This window comes from Sturnira hondurensis, unplaced genomic scaffold (genome assembly GCF_014824575.4).
Source record: "Sturnira hondurensis isolate 20B ecotype Veracruz unplaced genomic scaffold, ASM1482457v3 Scaffold0006413, whole genome shotgun sequence".
Taxonomy (NCBI): Eukaryota; Metazoa; Chordata; class Mammalia; order Chiroptera; family Phyllostomidae; genus Sturnira; species Sturnira hondurensis.
In genome coordinates, this window is record NW_028079044.1 from 1031363 (window position 1) to 1052340 (window position 20978).

Genomic DNA, 20978 nt, shown 5'->3' on the forward strand with positions numbered 1-20978 from the left:
AGACAGGGTGGCTTAATCAGTTAATGTTTGTAAAGTGGCTCACAGATGAAACACACTATTATTAGGTGTTGGGAACAAGAAAAATAGTCTCAGCCCCAAGGAGCCTGCGTCCCTAGCAAACATCCTGTAAGTTGATTGCCATCTGTTTAGTTTCAGAATTTTCCTCTCAGTTGAGTTAGACCCCACCCTGTTCCCAGGTAGCGCAGGTGTAGCTCGGGCTACACCTAACTGCCACATCTGCTTCTGTGCAACGCCTGCTTGCTTGCCTCTATATAAGGACTTAGCTGTAAGCTCTGGGCATGACTCTCGTTTGCAGCCCCTGCGGGGACCGTGTCTCCGGACACTTTGAGAGTTCGCCCCTGCTCAGGTTAAACTTGGCCAATAAAGTAACATCTTTGAAACCCGGAAAGTCTCCGACATTTGTTCTCGTGGTTGGTGGATGCAACATTAGGCCTCCTGGGGAAGACTTTCATGCAGTTTTAATGCTGCAGCTGAATGTCTCAGGAAATCTCATAGGCAGCATGCATTCAAACTGGCTGAGGCAGAAGCACTGTCTGCACTGTCTGCAGAAGCACTGGGATTTAGCTAAAGAGCTCTAAAAAGGTCCTTGATCGAGGAACCAGCCTGGAGGGCAGGGTGGGAGAACCCTTGTGGAGGAGGGGAAGCGTGATGGTGAATAGCAGCCACTTCAGTGAGGGCAGCTTGTGACATCTGGGGCTTGTCACCTCAGAGAAGATAGGGTCATTTCTCACAAGCCCCCACGAGGAAGGAGACATTTTGTGAGAGAAAAGTCCTTTTTGTCCTATAATGGCATCGTTTATGATTCACTTGGTAAATTTAAGTCTTCGTGATTTTCACAGTCACACATAGATAAGGGTGGGTGGTATGTTCAGCATGCTCATGGACACATGTATTTCTTTTATCCTCACCCAAGGACATGCTTATTGATTTTAGAGGGAAAGGGAGGGAGAGGGGGGAAGAGAGACATAGATGTGAAAGAGAAACATTGGTTGGTGGCTGCCTCTCATGTATGTACCCCAACTAGGACCAAACCCCCAGCCTAGGCGTGCACGCTCACTGGGAATTGAACTGCCAGCATTTTGGTTTATACAACAATGCTCCAACCAACATAGTCATACCAGCCAGGGCTGCGTGTTGAGCCTTGGCCATTTATCTTGCTCCCCTGTCCTGCAAGTGAGAGGAGTGCTGGGAGATACAGGAATGAGGAGTGGGAAAGGGGTGGTAGGCTTAGAGAAATAAGTCATTTATTGGAACATATATGAGGAGTGAGAGAGTGGCCGAGGTAGAGAACAAGGCATGGAGCAGATAATTAGGTGACGGGGGTGGGGGGGGTGGGGTGTTCAAATGCAAATTGGGTCACATCCTCTGAAAGCTATTTCTGGGTTCATGTACCAGTGGGTTTGGTCACTGCTTGTGGTAATATCTCAGTTTAATATTGCCCAAAGGCAGGCATTTCTTCTTAAAAGATAACTAAAAATTAATAGAACAAACAAGTCAAAAACACTTCTAAATTGATTCAGAAGGTACTTCCTACTTCATGGCCTCACCTTCAAAGACAGGAGAGGGTACAGGAGTTGGGTGGTGGGGGTGGCGAGAGCCTTTGGCTGGATGAGGGTTGGGGAGAGATGGACAGTGCGTTATAGTGGAAAATTACCTCACTGAGAACAGTCCAACTCAGTTCTGTCTCTAGTTACTTCTATTATCCTTTATGAAGTGTCTTCTATTTACCAGCCACACCACATACTTCCTCTCCAATCCTTACAACATGCCCACAAAGTTGGCATTTTGATCTCTATGCCAATGAATTTCCTCACCTATATGCAGACCTAACTCTGGTTGACTGCAGAGTTGGAACTTTTTCTTCTACACACCCCGCCTCCAGGCCATGTTGGGCCCAGCATCTCCACTCCTGTGTATTTCCTCGAGAGAAAAAAAAATGTGTGCATCTCCAAAGACTTGTACAGAAATGCTCACAGCAGTTTTATTTGTAATAGCCAAAAACTGGAAGCAACCCAGTGGGTAAACTGTGGGCTATTCATGCAGTAGAATACTACTCATCAATAAAATGGAACAAACTGCTGATACGACATCAATGAATCTTTAAAAACTTGTGCTGAGTGAAAGACTGTGGACATAAAAGAATGCATACTGTATGATTCCACTTATATGAGGTTCTAAACAGGAAAAACTGATCTACCATTACAGAAATCAGGGTATTTGTTGCCTGAGGCCTGGGATGGAGGTTGCCGACAGGGAAGAGGCAGGAATACTTTCTGGGGTGATGAAAATAGTTTGCATCAAGGTTGGGGTGGCAGTAACATGGGTGTGTATATATTTGTCTAACTTACTGAACTTTAAACTTAAAATGGATACATATATTTTCTTGTATATAAAAGATACTTTAAAGTTATATGAAAAATGCCTTGTTTTTAAAAGGAAGAAGACTGAAAATTTGTTTTGTTTCTTTTGAGAACTCTGAATTAGAGACCAATGGAAGAATCTTGGTTGTATTGTCTGGCCAGAAGGTGGTGTTCAAATCCTAGTTCTGTCTTGGGGATTCTGTGTTAGGTTCCTTCCCAGCTTGGCTGTTTCTCCCTCCTCCCCCATCTGTAAAGTGAAGAGTTGGAATTGCTCAGAGTTTCTCAACCATGGCTGCACATTAGAATCTCCTGATGGACTTACAAAAAATTCCAAAGCCTGTTTCCACAGCAGAGAGTTGGATTTATTTGGTCTGGGGGTTGACTCTGGCACTGTTTTTTTTTTCTCTCTCTTTAATTCTCCAAGGGATGGTGTTCTAATGTTCACGAAGGATTGAGAACTGCTGGACTAGGTAACCAGGAGGTCCCATTTAGATCTATGATTTCTTTCTTAAGATTTGCTTCAGGAGCAAAGGCCGATTTGCCTTTGGCTGTTAAGACAATAAATTAGATAAATGGGGTTCTTGAAGCACAAGAGGCAGTGAGACAAAATGATAGCAAGGGAAGCCTGGAGATAGACTGTGGGGACAGGAGTAAAATAGAGCAGGGACAAGTGAGGTTTATTTTTTTCATAAATAAGAAAATTTTATTAAAAAGTTGCAACATTGCAAATGTGTAGCAAGAGATGTGGAAAATATATCGTAACACCTTACATTTGGTTAGTATTGATAATTAACAATATTTTGTTAATGCATAGTTTTCTTTAATTTTCAGTGTACCCATGTGAATTAGAGTTAGCACAGCCAATCCTATCCCCAGTTAGATTAATAGTGGTAATCTGGCTTGGCTGAGATAATTCATTATTGTGAGGATCACTTGACTGGTCTTTGAGGGGAAGATGTGGAATCTTTACATCCAAAGAACTTACCTAATCAAGAAATCGTTCTTTGTCTCAAATGGTTCTGTTAAGAATTTTCTTTACAATTGTGACAAATTATTACAATTGGCATGATTCAAAGTGTGATGGTGTTTCCTTGGAGTCAAAAGTAAAGGTTGATGAGAAAGGATAGCTGTAGGGATATGGTAGATCTAAAGTGTGGTCCAGGGGTCTATATGATAAAATAATTTTTGTGATAATGCTGAAATAGAATTTTTTATTCTCATTCTATGAGCATACAGTGGAGTCATACTCGATGTGTAACATGTCAAGAACTATAACACAGAAGCAGGTATGAGGATTCATCTGTCTTCCATTAAGCCAGATGTTAAAAATATTTGCAAATATGTAAAACCATGATATTCTCACTAATATTTTTTGAAAAGGTGGTTATTTTGCATAAAACTGTTATTTATATTAACATGTAGGAATTTATGGGTTTTAGATAAACTACCAAGTAAATTACTTTCCAGTTTTAATTTTTAGTATGGTAAATGTTGGTAGCTATAACCCATATAAGCAAATATCTTGGGTGTTTTTAATAGCTTTGGAAAATGTAGAGACCCTGAGACCAAAATGTTTGGGAGCTGTCCAAGGTAGACCTTGAATGCAGCCCTTTGCGTGAGGGATCCTGACTCTGTGGAAAGCTTATTTCGAGAAAGGAGACTCTCATATTCCAGGACAGTGCTTCTCAACTGTACACGCACAGGTGAATCATCTGAGGATCTTGTTAGAGTTCATATTCTCAGTGGGAAGATTTTGAGTGGGGCCTTAGGTTCTGCATTTCTAATACCTCAGGTAAGCGGTTGGTGCTGGTATTGAGATCACACTTTGGATTTCAGGGTTCTTTAGAAGGATGGTTAATAACAACCCACCAAACCTTTCTCCCCAACACACACATACAAGTGGGCAAGAAAAGTGTGACAGAATATTTCAAATCAACTGAAGAGGAGTGAAATACTTGGCTTTAAAAACCCTACATACCCTCTGGAAAGTTTTCCCTTATTCTCTCATTGTTAAAGTCTTCCTATTTTCTACATTCGCACAAGACTTTTCATCTAGCAGTTGAAGGGATTACCACATTGTTTTGTCACTGATTTGCTTTTTGGGGGGTGGTCATTGTTTAATTCCCCAACCTGACTTTTCGTTTCTGGATGGTACCTTATCTGTCTATCTCAGAGACCAGATTAAAGGTCTCTGGTCACTAGAATTTCAAAGTCTTCTATGAGTTAGAGAACAGGATGTAATAAGAAATTAAATTCTCATGGAAATGTCTTCTTTTCTTTGTTTGTTTTCTGATACAGGAGATATTCTCCATCTGGGTCTTCCTCATCTTTTCCCTCCCCCCCCAACTCTCCACACAGCAGTTTTCTTAACTACATATGTACTGGGTGCAGTAGGGGAGTGCATTAAAATGTTTTTAATATTCACTGAATCAAATTTATTTCTTTGTTTTAATAAACTAAATTTAGTTGACTATTTTTCTTCCCTAAATGTCCTGTGGTCTAGGATCCCTGCCCTTTCCCCACCCCCCCACTCACCCACATCCTCATCACCCACACACTCTATTGTATTGTCTTTACAGTCTGCATTGGGTTTGCATTCTGGTTCGTCTGTTTCACCAGGTAAATAGCTTCTGGAGGACAGCAAAATTGCCTTTTATCTTAGTATTCCTGCTCCCAGCCAAGTGTTTGCTGAATAAATGAGTTATCTTTGAAAGACTATAAAAGATTTTCCACCTTTGCTCTTGCACAATAAAGCTGTGTTCTTGAAAACTTGCAGTTGATAGATAGTATTTGCAAATCAAATTGTGTATTAGCACAGGAAGGAAGCTTCTTGTTTAGCAGAACCTTGGAGTGAGTCTTTAAAAGAGTGAAGAACTAATACAATAAGTATCCGACAAATTGTGATTAAGCAGCTTTGTGTTTCAGGCACTATACTCAGTGCTGGAGATCTAAAGTGAAAGAAAATGGGTCCCGGGCTTTATTGATTATCTCTAACTTGGTGAGCATAGTATTTGAGGCTTTCCTTAACTGTGTGCTATCTTTATTTGATGAGCTACATCTGAGTTACTGGAAAAATAAAATGGATTATTGGCATACTGCATTTGAATATAACTATAGATAAATAATGATATGCTTGTATACAGTATAGGTTATACATAATTGTATATATATTACATAAATATGATGATATATTATGCATATATGATAGGTATAATAAAATATATGGTTTTCTGTATATCTACCATTCATCTACTCCCCCAGTTCTTCTGGAAATGTGCCATGTAATTTAAGTAAATACAGAGCAGGGGCAGGTGAAAATTCCCAGGAAAATGAATTTCAGAAAATATTATAAAACGTTCCAAATATAAATTCCCATCCTCATTTAGAATTTCCTTAGGGTCAGATCCAGAGACTTTACAATAGAGATATGAGTTTGAACCCTGCCTCCATTTTTTTTACAATATGAATACTTCTTAATTATTAATATGTACTTTATTGTTCAAGTACAGTTGTCTCCACTTTCTCCCCATCACTCCCCCCCCAAGCCATCCCCACCTCTCACCCTTGATCCCACCCTTGATCCCACCCCCCCACCTTTGGCTTTGTCCATGTGTCCTTCACATATTTACAATAGCTGTATAACTGTGGGCAAGTGGCTGTCTCTCTAATCTTTAGTTTTCTAGTTTGTGAAATGAAAATAATAACTACCCCACAGGTCTGTCAATGGGATTAAATAAGATTGTGAGTGTGACATCACAATGCTTGTCACTTGGTAAACTCAAATGTCACTGTGCCTGCTTGACAGCCCGCCTTCTCTTTGTGGGGTTTAGGCCTGAATTCCTCTGCAGCTGGGAGGTGCTGGGCTAGCCAGCCAACCCCTGTGCTAGGGAAATGGGGTGAGCAAAGGTTCAGGCAATGCTTCTCTTAATGCCACCCCCAGATGGTTGAAATTTTTAAACCAGGCTGTTAGCCCCAACTCCATTCGGAGACTTACCCACAGTGAGACCCACTGTCTGGTTTGTGGACCAACAAAGGAGATTAGGCAGAACACAGAGTTGCCTCAACAAAAATGTCTCCATCACTAAAGCCACAACCTACAAAATGTGTTGTTCCATTCAGGAGAGGGCCAATACGAGATGGGCCATGTTGTCAGGTGCAGTAAGGACATTCATTACCAAGGGGAGCCTCTCCCATCCTCAGATGACATCAGGTAGTTGCCTTCCTTTTCTGACATGTCTCATCTGCTTCCCTCTCCTGGGTAAGGTGAATCCTTGCTAAAAATGCACTAAAGGTGTCCCCCAAATGAGACAGATCAAAGCACCCTCAGAACCTACACCTAATTTAGACATCTGAATTCAATTCACTCACTTTCAAGTATATCAATAATGAACCATTGTACCCATTTTTAATTTTGTCTTAATTTAAAATATTATGTTATACCAATGTATAGATTATTACTTCCCTTGCATTCCCCAGCAGATGAGGGAAGGGACTGAAAATCACAGAATAGCTAGCACTTCTTACACATTCTTTATGTGCCAGGCTTCATTTTTGTTAGATTGCTTAAGCCCCACAACAGCCCTATGAGATGCGTACCATCCCTGGCTCCTTTAGAAAAGGAGCAAGAGGCACATAGATCCAATAAGTGAAGTCGATCTGGGATGTGAGCCCACCACTCACAAGACCTCAACAGGATAGCAGAAATCAAATAGGTCATATTTCCAGTGATTTGGAAAACTATTTCCAGTTCTGAAAACCCTGTTGTTATTGTTTTAACTTCCAACAGAATAGAAAATTTTTTGAAAGCGATCTGACTGTTAAACAACTAAATACCACCCCCTTCCACCACAGTACATGGTAATTCTAGTTCTGGCAAGGCAATATATGCATAAGTTAACATGTATATTCACCTTCCACAGACAAATCAGAGTCCTACACAGTGACTTCTGTGATAGGCTCTTTTTAGTACTCTCCCCTGTATTGTCTAGGCAAATATAAAGTATGAAAGACAGTAGAAAGCAACTCCCTTACTTATAAGAATCTGCAGTGTAGAAGCCATATGAATAAGAAGTTGGAAGTATAAAGTCAATAGAAATGAAGAAAAGTGTGAGGAGGGTGCTGAGTGCCCAACACAGAGCAGGGGACACAGTGGGGGTTCAGTACATTTTTCTTATTTTTCTCCATATACCATATTTTCCTTCTTAAATCACTCTAGATGTCAGCATTTCTCAAGCCCCGACTCAGTCTCTCTCAAGGCTGCCCCGAGAACTCTGATGAAGGCTCCTCACATTCCTTGAAACAAGTTACCTTCTTAGACCAGAGTCCAATGTCTTCAACTGCCAAAGTCATTATCTACTACATGTTCTGTGAACCCTTCATGGACAGCAAGTCTACAGCAGGCTTATTATTTTCCTCTCCCAATGCCCCTCCCAAATCACAGCAGCAACCAAGAGCTGCATCTGTCATCCATCTTGACTCAGCAGACCAACCCAAGCTCTGAATCCTGAGCACCTCTGACTACTCTTCAACATTTAACAGATCCTAAGTCCGCTCAATGACTTTTTTTCAGTATTCCTTGCAAATGTCCCTTCATTTTCCACCATCATTATTGTAATAATGGCTTTTTGCAATTTTCATGAGACCAGCAGTTCTTAACAGTCATGTGATGACTCGGGAGAGGTTTGATGTGGGTCACGAGTCATCTTTTTTCAAACAAATGTCCCAATGCTTAAAGATTTGGAGTAGATTCAAGGTTATGTGTGTCATATACAAGAAAATAAAAATGGAGCAGCTAGTGGAGGAAAGGGTCAGGGAGAAAGTAGTGGCCTGAGAGTTCCTCTCTGCTTGGAAACAGGAGTAAATCTAGTACTTATGGTTATTAGCAGGATGGTTTGAAAAAGCAAGTGGAATTAAAAGAAGGTGTTAAAAATGAAGCAGGGAGAAAGGGCAGGAGGGAGATTCTTCTGGAGGCTGAATGATACTAGAAGTTAGAAAATGTAGACAGTTCCTTTATTACTCTGTGTACGCCTCTCAGAAATTATTTACACCTTGATTTCTGGAGTCCTAAGGGATGGAAGGCGAGAGGTTGGGAAGGGAAGAAGGGAATAGACACGGTTGCGTTGGGAAAGGGAAGAGACATTGATTGGGTCACTTGGCTTCAATGTGTTCTGCCTTCAGTGGTTAAGGAAATTCGAACTGCTAGCCTGGGGTTAACGTTCTGAAAAATCTCTGCTCTCGCAGAGCATCTGTGGCCCTTCAGCAGAAGCCAAAGAAAGGGAGATGAGAAGGTTCAGGGGCCTCTAACACGTGAGGAATGGTATCTTGTCTGTAGGACACTTATAAGCTCAAGCTGTGTAACTCAGCGCTGCAGGAATGTTGATGATGGTGATAATTAACCTTTATTAGACACTTACTGTGCAACAGGTGTAATGCTAAATGCTCTACAAGGGTCACCTCACTAAAGCCCTTGTCTTATCAGAGTCCTGCTCACTTGCATTTGTCTTAGTTCATGTGCATACGTGAGTGGTAGAATGAGTCTCAAAGCCAAATAAGCCTGGATTCGAATTCTCACTTTATTATTGCCTAGACAAGTCAGCTATCCTGCATAATGGGGGTTAATTAAAACTACCTTTTAGAGTCTTTATGAGAATTACTGATATAATATATGGCATGGAAGTGATTTCTAGCTATCCACCAAAATCTATTTTTCCCCTCATATTTTGGGGTGCATGGCTAGACTGCATTTCCTGGCCAATCCTGCTGTTGGGTATAGCCTTGTGGGGGCAAGGTTTCTCCCATGCAAGGTGAGCAGGAGTGATGTATGCCACCCCAGGCCTGGCCAAATCCCTCAGGGGTGCTCCTCTGTGCTCTGACTCCCTTGCATCTGATTTGGCTGGAGGCGCCCAGGGCAACCTTGTAATCCACAACTAAATATGGCGAAGCTGGTGTGGGACCTGGGACCCTAAATAAAGTGCCGAGGAACACCACCCTGAACTACTAGGTAAGAAAGAAAAAAAAGCCTGTTCTCAAAATCCCTGACATTTTGAAGTATGTTGTTGCCATCCATCCACTCGAAGACCTGAGGTAAGAAGAGTCTAGCATCCTGCATGCTATCTTGTATTTGCTCAACAAATGATCCTCCCATCAGGTATGTTTTTATACGTAATCTGGTGAAAAATAGGTATATACAATAAGTGCTGAGAAAATGTTCATTGGCTGATTAATTAGGAGTCATGTAGGCGTGTTGCTTGGCTGAATGGGAAGGAAAAACCAACCAAAAATCCCCCTTGAAACTGGCTATACTCAGCTCTGTTTAGCCAGAGACCTCTCTTCCTTAATGGCAGTATTTACTACCTGGGATTGAATTGCTTGGCCTCTTGCAGTGAGCACACCAGGTGCCTGCTCCTTATTGAATTATAGGCCCTTGGCCTTTTTCAATTATTTAGTGAAAAAAATACTCCAGCATACCAGAAGGAACAACATTTTAACAATGGGGACCACTAAATCCATTAGCACACAGAGCCTGGAGGGGTTCAGATTAAGAAATTCGAACCCCAGCTCTGTAAGCTGCAGCAGTGTGGAGCCACATGAGTAGGGGAGGTCTCTTGAGTGGCAAGAGGAAGTCCTTCATCACTTTAGCAAATTACTGGAACTCTCTGAGATGCATTTTCCTCTGTGAGCTAGACCCTCTGTTCCTCGGTACACTTTATACTCCATCCCCTGTAGTTGGCAGGGCTATTGAAGGCCATATGAATTATGCAAAAAAACACAGTGTCATGCAATGGCTATGCTGCTTACTATTATTTTTATTACCTCACTGGAGCCAGGAGACCCAGGTTCTAGTCCCGCTTCTGCCACTAATTAACCACTCCCCTTGAGTCGATCAGTTACCTTGTCTGGCTGCGCCTTTGTTTCTCATCCATAAAACATTGATTCAGATGATCTTGTGGGTTCCTTCTAGCTCCAGAATTCAATGATTTTAATTATTTCTGTGATTCTCATTTTAACAGGCAGCCAGCCACATAGCCACATGGTCGGCAGTCCTCCATGACAGCCAGCTTTCATTTCTAATGAGCTGGGGTGAAGGCAGGGGCTCTGTGAAGCATCCTTCTTCAGGCGCTGCACCCGTTCCCTTGGGCACGGCTCTGTGGGCAGACCCAGGAAGGAGCAGCAGCCGGGTAGCCAGCAAGCACCATTCTGTCTGAGCCCTGGCCTCAGCCATTGTTTTCCCTGAAGACACTGTTGATTTTGTTATCAGCTTAAAGAGGGCTCCACTGAGCTCCCTCTAAGTCAGTTTTGATTTCTTCCTTGTCAGATATCCCAAGCTTCTTTACCAAAGAAACACCCAATGGGTGCATATGTGGCAGTTATTGTGGGCTTTCTTGTCTACTTCTGTCACCCCCTAACCCCCCCGAAATCTTCCTTAATGATCTCTCTGGGATCTGTTGTGCCCCCTTGCTATCCTCACCACACCTGTGACATGACCTGTCCTCCCCCAGCTGGCTTTTGTCCTCATCCCAGCCTCTGTTTTCACTCTGTAATACACAATCACTCTATCTTTTATGCCCCTTCATTTTCCGCCTCATTAAATCTTACTCTTGGCACGAAAGTGCCTCCTTTATGGGCTGCAGTGAGGGAACAACAAGAGACTCACATTTGGCCACTTCTGAATTTGAGTCACGTCGATTGTCTTATTTTCCACTCTGGAATGCTTCAGCGTAGCACCCCCATAAGCACCCTGCATGCAGAGCTGTTATCCATTCTGCCCTTTGCTGCAGTTTCTGTATTTCTCTGAAATTAGAAATTCAGGGGCCTGTTTTCACTGACTCCATAATCCATTTCTAAGCAGTACATTTCCCCATCCCACCCCAAATGGTAGTCAAAAGCCCTATGCCAGGCCCTTTTTCGCTTCATGTTGGTCCCGGAAATGTCCCTGTTTTTACAGCAAAGAGATCTGTATGGTCAGGAAAAAGGAAGATTTTTAAAAAGAGCTTCCTGTTTGATAAGACTTTGCCACTGCCTGGAGAAAAATGTGGTCATTCTAAAAAGGAAGGAAAAGAGTGGATTCTCTTCCAACATGTCTTCGATTCAGCCGGACAAGGCCATCCAAGGAGTTAGGAATCATCACCCTAGTTCAGTATGTGTTTAGGCCTTTTCTGTGCCTTGGTAACCTTTGTTTAAACAAATGCTTAGAAAGTAGCAAAATCAAGAAGGGTGCAGTCGTTCCTACTGAGGTCGAGGGGGTTGGCTGCGTGGGGCAGAAGGGGACCAAGACCTTCCTCACTTAAGTTTCAAAGGTGCTATTCTCTACTGCATGCATGGATGCAAATTTAACTGAGAAATCCATGTTAATCTTTTTTTTTTTAAAGATTTTATTTATTTATTTATCTTTAGAGGGGAAGGAGAGAGGAAGAGAAACATCAATGTATGGTTGCCTTTCATGCATCCCCTGCTGGGAGTTGTCCTGCAGGGAACCGACCTGCAACCCAGGCATGTGCCCTGACTAGGAATCGAACTGCGAATCTCTGGTTCGCAGGCCTGTGCTCAATCCACTGAGCTACACCAGCCAGGGCGCATGTTAATCTTTACTAAAACACTTTCAGGCATGAAGATCCTGTTAGGAAGACATCTCTCATGAAAAGTTATTTTGTTTTGTGATGCCCCTGAAAAGAGAATTTCAGAGCATCAGCAAAAGAAGGAAGGGACCTTAGTAGCCATCTTCTAGATTTACTCTTCGACACTCCCCTCGTCTCTCCTTTTCAGATAAAGTAACAAAGGCACAAGAAGCTGTAAATGCGTAGCTAAGTAATAACTGAGCTACTCTTGTTTAAACTGTTCTTTACTTATGGTGATGAATGAATGTTCGTTCACCCATTTAACTTCTGTCACATGGGTCTCCTTGCTGGAAAACCATAGTCAAGGCTGACTGACTTCCAGGGAATGGGATATCCATGTTATAAGACAGACAATAGAGCTAGCCTCCCAGACTTTGCAGGCTGTGTGAAACCAGCAGTTATTTGACTTCTCTGAGCCTCGGGTTCCTCATATCTGAAATGAGGACAATAGTATTGACCTTGTAAAACTTTGTGAGGACTAAATATTAAATAATTACGTGTTAGGTAGCTGAAGCTTAGTACGTGCTAAAGAAATGACATTTAGTATCATTGTTATTGATATTTTTTTCTATTGTCTGGTGACTGTAAATCCCCTAGGGTCAAGAATTTTGTTATATTCCTAACTCGTCATCTGTGTGCCAAGCAGGCACTCCGTAATTGTGTGCTGAATGGACAGACGGCATCTGCGGGGCTTCCAGTCCTTTGCCTTCTGCTGATTAAAGGAAACATTTGCTTTACCCTCCCTCCTGTGTGGTGGAGCAGGCAGGAAACCCGCTCAAAATTTTAAGGCCCAACCTTTAAAGTTTTCTCCAAGGAAGCCTTTTCTAATCCTCTGTAATTAAGACATGTGCCTTCCTCTGAGCTTCCTTCCATAGCACACTCCTTGTTTTTTTTTTTGTTTTTTTTTAAATCCTTACCCAGGGACATTTTTTCATTGCATTTTAGACAGAAAGGCAGGGAGAGAGAGAAAGAAGCATCAATGGATTGCTCCCCGTGCATGTTCCAGATTGGACATGCCTGGACCTGCGACTGAACCCACAACCTAGGTATGGACCCTGACCAGAAATCAAGCCCACAAGCTTTCGTTACAGGATGATGCTCCAACCAACTGAGCCACACTGGCCAGGGCTCCTTGTGTCTTTATCAGGGTGTTTCTATTGTGATCAGACTAACAGTCGTGCTGGCCACACTTCCTTCCATCCATAGGCCCTTGAGGCTGGAGCTGTGGCCACTGTTGAACTGTCATTGAACAAAGCCATTGCATCACACTCAGTAGGCTTTAATTTTGTTGAGTTGGAGGGAAAGGTACTAACAGTGCTTTAGCTTTTTTGGCACCAAGTCTCAAATTCCTTTTCAGACCTCTTCTTCAGGCATACTCAGTAGAACACGATTTCTGCCTACAAGACGCTTCTAATAGGAAATCACTCTGCTCTCTTCTCCATTGAAACTGATTTTCCAGGCTGCCTGTGTAATAGGTGATTGTTGATTGACTAAATTCAAGAAAGAAACAAGGGCTGTTATCTCATCAGGGATAATGATAAAGCACAGAAAGACAGAAGCGGAACCTGGGTCTGTCATCTTCTGTGCTGACGTTCCTCCAAGCGCACAGCGTAGCATCCTGATGTTATATCCCCTTGTATGGCATTTTAATCTATGGATAGCCGCCTCCTTCGTCCTTATCCATAATGTATTTTCTTCCTTTTTTTCCCCCTAAAAATATAAGTATTTGGAGGAGGAGAAAAACATTCTGACTAAATGTGCCTTTGGTAGTAATTCTGGGACCAATTTATTACATCAAATCCTGGTTTAGATATCAGAATTCATTTGAATATACTGGTTTCACAATTTGTGTATATAACTGTCTTTTGCTATGTCACCAATTGCAAACGATTTCCCTCCTTTTAGGATCATTGTATCTTTAAATGTAAGACATAAAACACAGGAATTACCATAGCAACTTGTTCTCCAATTAGACTGCAATTGCTGACAATCAATATGATTAGACAAGGTCAGTGACAGAGTAGCCCCATAGTATTTACAGAGAGCTGGGGAGGTGCAGAGACAATGAGGGAATGAGAAAACTATCAGAAAATCTCTCCCAGAGTTGAGTGTGAGTCCTTCATTGCTCGCTGCTTGTATAACCTAAAGAGGTGTCGCATAGTAGCAACAGTTTATAACCTACCAGCAGCAACTGGTGAATTGAGGCTGAGAAATTTCAGTTGAGGTTGGTTTTTCTTCCTTCTAGTCCCCAAACAATTTACAGAACTAAAGACTGAAAATCACTAACTTAAAAGTGAGAATAAATAGTAGCTGAAAGGAGAGTTAATGAAGAGGCCAGCTCAGGGGAGCTGTTTTCAGCTTAGATTGGGAAGGAAGGTATTTGAGAGGAAATGGGATGGGATGGTCCACAACCAAGTTTGCCTGGAGGGGGCTGTGGCAGCAGAGCAGAGCCCCAGGCAGTGGAGGGGGTTTAATTGTCCTCTAATTCTCCACCACGTGAGTCCCTTTCAGTGACTTCTTCTCCTTCCCTCTCTGTACTGATCTCTGCTTTAAAGAAGAAAACCTCATTCACACCAGAGTCAGTTTCTGACAAATGATTAAAATCTGATCGAGGGGGCTGGGGGTTACATTGCAATAGGGTGCAAAGCTTTAACAAAAGAGTTGTTATGAATACCGGACGCAAGGGATCAGATAGGAGAAGTTTTGTTGGAGCCTTTGGATCTTTCTGGAGCCCCTTACATTTGACCTACTTTGACTTCGTAACAGCCTGGGTAAAAATGAGCTCCAGGTCCTCACTCACTCACCAGAATGATGAAAATAATTATTCCAGCAGGTGAATTGTAGATGCCTCTCAGACATAATGCAACACCATGGAAGGCAAACACAAAGCCGTACTCCCTGGGAGCATTTGTGTTAAGGAGACAAGACCCAGCTTCTGGAGGGCTGGAATGATTGATATTCAGTACGAGAGTCTGCAGTGATTAACTTTCTGCCTGATCCTCCCTCTCTCCACTGCCCTTCCCCAGCCATTCTCCACCTAAGGACGGAGTGGGCGGAAGCCAGTTATGACGAGAGAGGATGAGAGCTGGAGCTCCTGAGATCAGGCCTGGATTATCCAAGTATTGCTCAACACTAACAAGATCCTTAACTAACAAGAGGAGTTAAGGAAATTTGAACTGCTAGCATGGGGGTTCACATTCTGAAATCTCTCTGCTCTAGCAGAGCATCTGTGGCCTTTGAGAGATACCTTTAGAGTACAGCTCCATGTGTACGATCAACAGCTGGCATCTAGATCTAGTTTTTCGCTTGCTTATCAGTTTTATATATATCTAAGATATATATTAGATATATATCTTTATATATATATATCTAAGATATATATATCTATATATATCTATATAGATATATATCTTTGTAACTTGGGGAAAATTTCTTTTTGGTGTCCTTAGTATCTTTTTTCCACAACTTCTTCCACCTTTGTATCATTTCTTCTTCCTTTAGGCGCTCAGAACCATCAGATACCCCAGTTTGCAAAGGTAGAAGGTAATCTAAATTGTACCTTCCACTAAGATAACTGGTTACCTCCCTCTGACATCTTATTTTCAAAGGATGGCCAGGCAAGGGTGATAACGCTATCGTAGACAATGGAATCACAGTACGGAGGGTTCTGGCTGATATGGAAGTCTGAGAGGTAGGCCTCTCTGCCTCCGGACACACAACGATGCTGGATAAAATAGGTCAAACATTTAAAAAATACTTTGCCAATATTGAGACTATGAAAGTGACTCTACCCCCAACCTGATTGGAATGATGAGTATATACTGAAGCCCAAGGGCCAAGGAAAAATTCCAATTTGCTTAATGGCTGGGTATTGAAGCTTCAAAACCCACTTTGAGAAGATGAGCCCAAATTGCAGATTTGTCTTTTTTTTGAGAGGAGCTAGAGCTGAACTACCTGCATAAAGTCAGGAGTCAGGAGAGGCTGCATATTCACGAAATGGGGGCTCTAAAATTCCCCTTAGTGATGAGGGGCAGCATCAAAGAAGCAGCCTAGGACTAGCTGGAAACAGTCACCTGCAATTATCTATAATACCAGGCTGGCGACACATGATTTTGTTGGTTGAGAATTCACACCATCCACTGGGTATAGTAACCTCAAGTCACAAAATTAATAGAAAGATTATTTATATACTAGAGAATATGAAAATGCTTGACAGCTGCAACTGAGAAACTATCTGTCAGGATGTTACTGTATCTAGAGCATGAGGCTCTCACTGAACACACCTCATCCCTCCTAAAATGGGCTGAGGGGAAGTGTTATAAATCATACAAGAAGTACCCCACCAGAGAGAATATTTATACCTTAATGACTGGGGATTAAAATAAGTCTGCAAGGGATTTAAAAATAAATGGTTTTCAAATGCGCCAAGAGATAAAGGAAGATACAGAAATCACAAGCTAAAACATAAAAGTGTAAAAAAGGAAGATTTAAAAAAGAATGAATGGAAATGTTGATATAAAAATATGGATTCAAGGTAATTAAAACTCAATAAATGGCTTGAAAAAATGATAAAGAAACTATAAAATAATATGGGTAGAACATGCAACTTCTAAAAGAATAGACAAGAAGAAAGAGAGACTAAAGAAATTATAATGGTGACATTTCAAGCATTTCTAGAAAAGGTTTGATTATGGCCGATGTGTACATGTACAATTGGAGGTGTCCAACCTGCGGCCCACGGGCCACAAGTGGCCCAGGATGGCTGTGAATGCAGCCCAACACAAAATTGTAAATTTACTTAAAACATGACATTTTTGGGTGATTACATGTCACAGTATTTCTAATGTGTGGCCCAAGACAACTCTTCTTCCAGTGTGGCCCAGAGGTGCCAAAAGGCTGGACACCTCTGGATATACATATGTGCTGGTGGCTGAATGCCCCTTCATAGATCACAGACTTATTTCTGTCAGGCCCTTGTATAGTTCCTAAGTGTGAATCTAAAGCGAAGTTTTAACACATGCAAGGACCAGAATGGCACTTTTCCCAGGTCCCTCTGTTGTAACAAGTACAGTTGGGCCTGCTGCCGCAGTCAGCAGGTTCTTTATCTCTGAGAAACCAGGCTGCAGGGGCCTCTGGAGGTCCCTTCACATCCTTGTTTTTCTGGTCTGTTTTAAAGGCCCAAGGTCTTCTGTCTTCTTGTCTTGCCAGGCTTGGATTCTGGAGACCCGATGTCTTTTACATTGATTTTCCTCTAGTGATGCTCAACATGCTTTGACAACAAAGATAACATTCACAGAAGCCCTTTCACAAAGTACTTTCCAGACCAGACCTCCTGGAGGTGGGCACCGAGCCACTCAGAGTCAGAATGAGGCTCCTCTCTCTTGTCTTCTTTCCAAGACGATGAACAAAAATATGCCTTTCTCATGTCATATGTGTCTCTAGAGTGTTCTCCCCCCCAGCCTTCTGCGAGGCTTTCCATTTAAACTATTGGTGACATTTTCTTGTAGACCCCTACTTTTTCTCCGACTGGTGTTTGATCCCTTCTGTTCATTGTTTTCTTGAATTAGGGATTCTTGCCTTTGTCTTTTAACACTTTAATAGCTCTCAGTTTTCTCTAAAACACTGTCAGCATACAGTTACGTGAAAAAATTAGGATACAAAAGAGCATGCATAACATAATCTCATTTTGATTTCTTAAAAACATGTGTCAGCAGATAAAAAATTGTGAAAGGCTGTTCACCAAAATGTTAACAGTGGATATCTCATTGTGGAATTATGTAAAACCATTGTTCTTTCTAAATTTCCCCATTGTTTGTTTTACCAGAGCAAGTGTGTATTGCTTTTGTAGCCATAAAAATTCCTATCTTAATTACGAAAAGCAAACCAAAATGATTTCCATCAGTGACAATATTCCTGGATCTGCAGCTTGGGAGAAGCTCTAAGTGGTTACAGAAAGGCAGACAGTGCTGTGTCAGTACACAGTGCCTCGTGAAACAAAACATGCTGGGGTTTGGGGAGCTACTTAAAAACAAGTGGTTGCTTACTTTGTTTTTCCTACTCAACTGCAGTTAGGTGTATTTGAGGAACAGGCCCAGAGAAGTGCTGCAGAGGTGGACATGGCGAAGTCATGGCTTGGTAAGACCAAAATAGAATTTGAGCATCTTGTGGACTGCTGTACCTCAAACCAGGGTAGTGGGTCTTCTTGGGATAGTCACTCCTGATCCCCCTTACCCAGCTTTGATTTTTTGCCCCACCACTACTCAGAATTGAGCATCTTACTCTCTCTATAAGTTACTTGATCTTTATTTTTTCTTTAAAAATTTTTTCATTGTAATTTTTTCCATTACCATTTAGTCTCCTGTAATCACCATGCTGTTGTTCGTGTCCATGAGTCCTCTTTCCTTTTTGCTCAATCCCTCCGCTCCCTAATCCCCGGGGGGCCCCACTAGCTGTCATCTGTTCTCCATCTATGAATCAGTCTCTATTTTGCTTGTTAGTTCTGTTTGTTCATTAGATTCCATGTACGAGTGAAGCTGAGGCAGGGGATAGGACTGAGGAAATTCCGGAGGCATCTCAGGACTAAGGCAAAAGTCACTGATACAGAACAGAAACCTTCTAAGACTGGTTCCTCAGGAAGGAGAAAAACCCAAAGGTGTCCCAGGGCTAGGACAAAGGACATCAATACAGGACAGAGACCGTGTTCTAAGACCAGTTGCCCCTGCTTCCTGGAAAAGAGCTGAATTGCAGTGAATCATGACCTGTTTCATTGTACGGTGGTCCCTCATTATATCGTGGTTCACTTATTGCAGCTTCACTGTATTGTGGTTTTTTTTAAGTCGTTATAAGTGAACTGTGATATAGCGAGGGACAACTGTATACTTTACTGCTGAGTACCTGTATAGAATTTTATATGTTGTTAAAATTACATAGGCGTAAGAGTGTAGAAAGTGTTTAAGAGCATATGAAGTATTTACAAGAGTGTGGGAAAGGTTAATAAGAGAGTGGGAAAGGTTTATAGGAGTGTGGGAAGGGTTTATAAAGCCTTAAAATATATGTAGATAATAAAATAAATATAACGCTGCTACTTCATGGATTTTCACCTATTGTGGGGGTCTCTGGAACATAACTCCCATGATAGGCAAGGGATCACTGTAACAGCATTATAAAAAATTAGCATTGTGGGACACCCTTTCCTGGTGACCAATCAAGGAAAATTATAGGAAATCACATGCACAGTAGCCTAAAAGTAATATAACCATTTGCACATGCACAATAAAAACCCACCAAAACTAGCCAGGAAATATCTGCCCTGTAAGAATTGAATACCTCTAGCCACTGAGGGTCAGTCTCTTCGTGGAATTGACTCACTACCATGTCCTGGAGAGTATATTATTGCTTAATAAATCTTCTGTTTCACTTTCTGCTATACAGTGTCTGTATGTTCAGTTCAATTCATTGTTTGTGATCACTAAAAGGTTGGTTACCTGTGCCCACCTGTGATAAAGTCATGTGGTACTTGTTTTTCTCTCATTGGCTTATTTCACTTATAATATTCTCCAGGTCCATCCATACTGTTGTGAAAGGTAAAATTTTCTTGTTTTACTGTTGAGTAATATTCCATGGTGTAAATGTCCCATAGTTGTTTTATTCACCCATCAACAGATAGATGTTCAGGCGGCTTCCATATCTTGGTGGTTGTAAATGATGATGCAATGAACATAGGGGTATTTATGTTCTTTCAAATTAGTGTTTTGGGTTCCTTCAGATATATTTTATTCTCATAAGTGGGATCACTGGGTCAAAAGGCAGATCCATTTTTAACGTTTTGAGGTATCTCTGTATTGCTTTTCACAGTGGCCGCACCAACCTGCATCCCCACCAGCATTGCAAAAATGTTCCCTTTTCTCCACATCCTTTTAGGTACTTGTTTGTTGATTTATTGATGATAGCCATTCTGGCAGATGTGAGGTGATTGTGCATTGTGGTTTTAATTTACATTTCTCTGATGATTAGTGATGTTGAGCATCTTTTCATATGTCTATGGGTCATCTGTATGTCCTCTTTGGAGAAGTGTCTATTCAGGTCCTTTGCCTATTTTGTAATGGGGTTGTTTGTTTCTTTGATGTTGAGTTTTATGAATACTTTATAAATTTTGGATATTAACCCCTTATCAGACATATTGGTGAATATGTTTTCTTATTCTGTGGGTTGTCTTTTTTGTTGCTGTTTCCCTTTGCTGTGCAAAAATGTTTAGTTCTGTAGTCCTATTTGCTTATTTTTTTCTTTGGTTTCCCTTGACTGGGACAATATATCTGGTAGAATATTGCTACAAGCAATGTCCAGGATTTTGTTGACTATGTTTTCTTCCAGGATTTTTATGGTTTGGGGTCTATTATTTAAGTCTTTAATCCAGTTTGAATTTATTCTTCTGTGTGGTATAAGGAGGTGGTCTAATTTCATTTTTCTGCACATGTCTGTCCCCAAACCATTGTCCCAACACCACTTATTGAATAAACTATCTTTAGTCCATTGTATGAGCTTACTTCCTCTGGCATATATTAATTGGCTATAAAGGTGTGGGTTAATTTCTGGGCTCTCTATTCTGTTCCACTGATCTATGTGCTGTGGCCTTATGGTATAGTTTGATATTAAATATTATTATTCCTCCAACTTTGTTCCTCTTTCTCAGGATCACTATTGCTGTGTGGAGCCATTTCTGGTTCCATATAAATTTTTGGAATATTTGTTCTAGTTCTGTGAAATACATTATTGGAATCTTAATAGGAATTGCATTGAATCTATAGATTGCTTTGTGTAGTATGGACATTTTAATGATGTTAATTCTTCCTATCCATGAACACAGTATGTGCTTGTAATTATTTGTATCTTCTTCAATTTCTTTCTTCAGTGTCTTCTAATTTGCTAAGTACAGGTCTTTTACATCCTTGGTTAGGTTTATTCCCAGGTATTTTTTTCTTTTTGA

General features: G+C 41.4%; 1 protein-coding gene across 1 annotated transcript in view; it reads right to left on the reverse strand.

Moving 5' to 3' along the window:
• The window catches only part of FSHR (follicle stimulating hormone receptor), a 160809-nt gene that overhangs the window by 49867 nt on the left and 89964 nt on the right, over nt 1-20978 (reverse strand). The window lies entirely within an intron of this gene.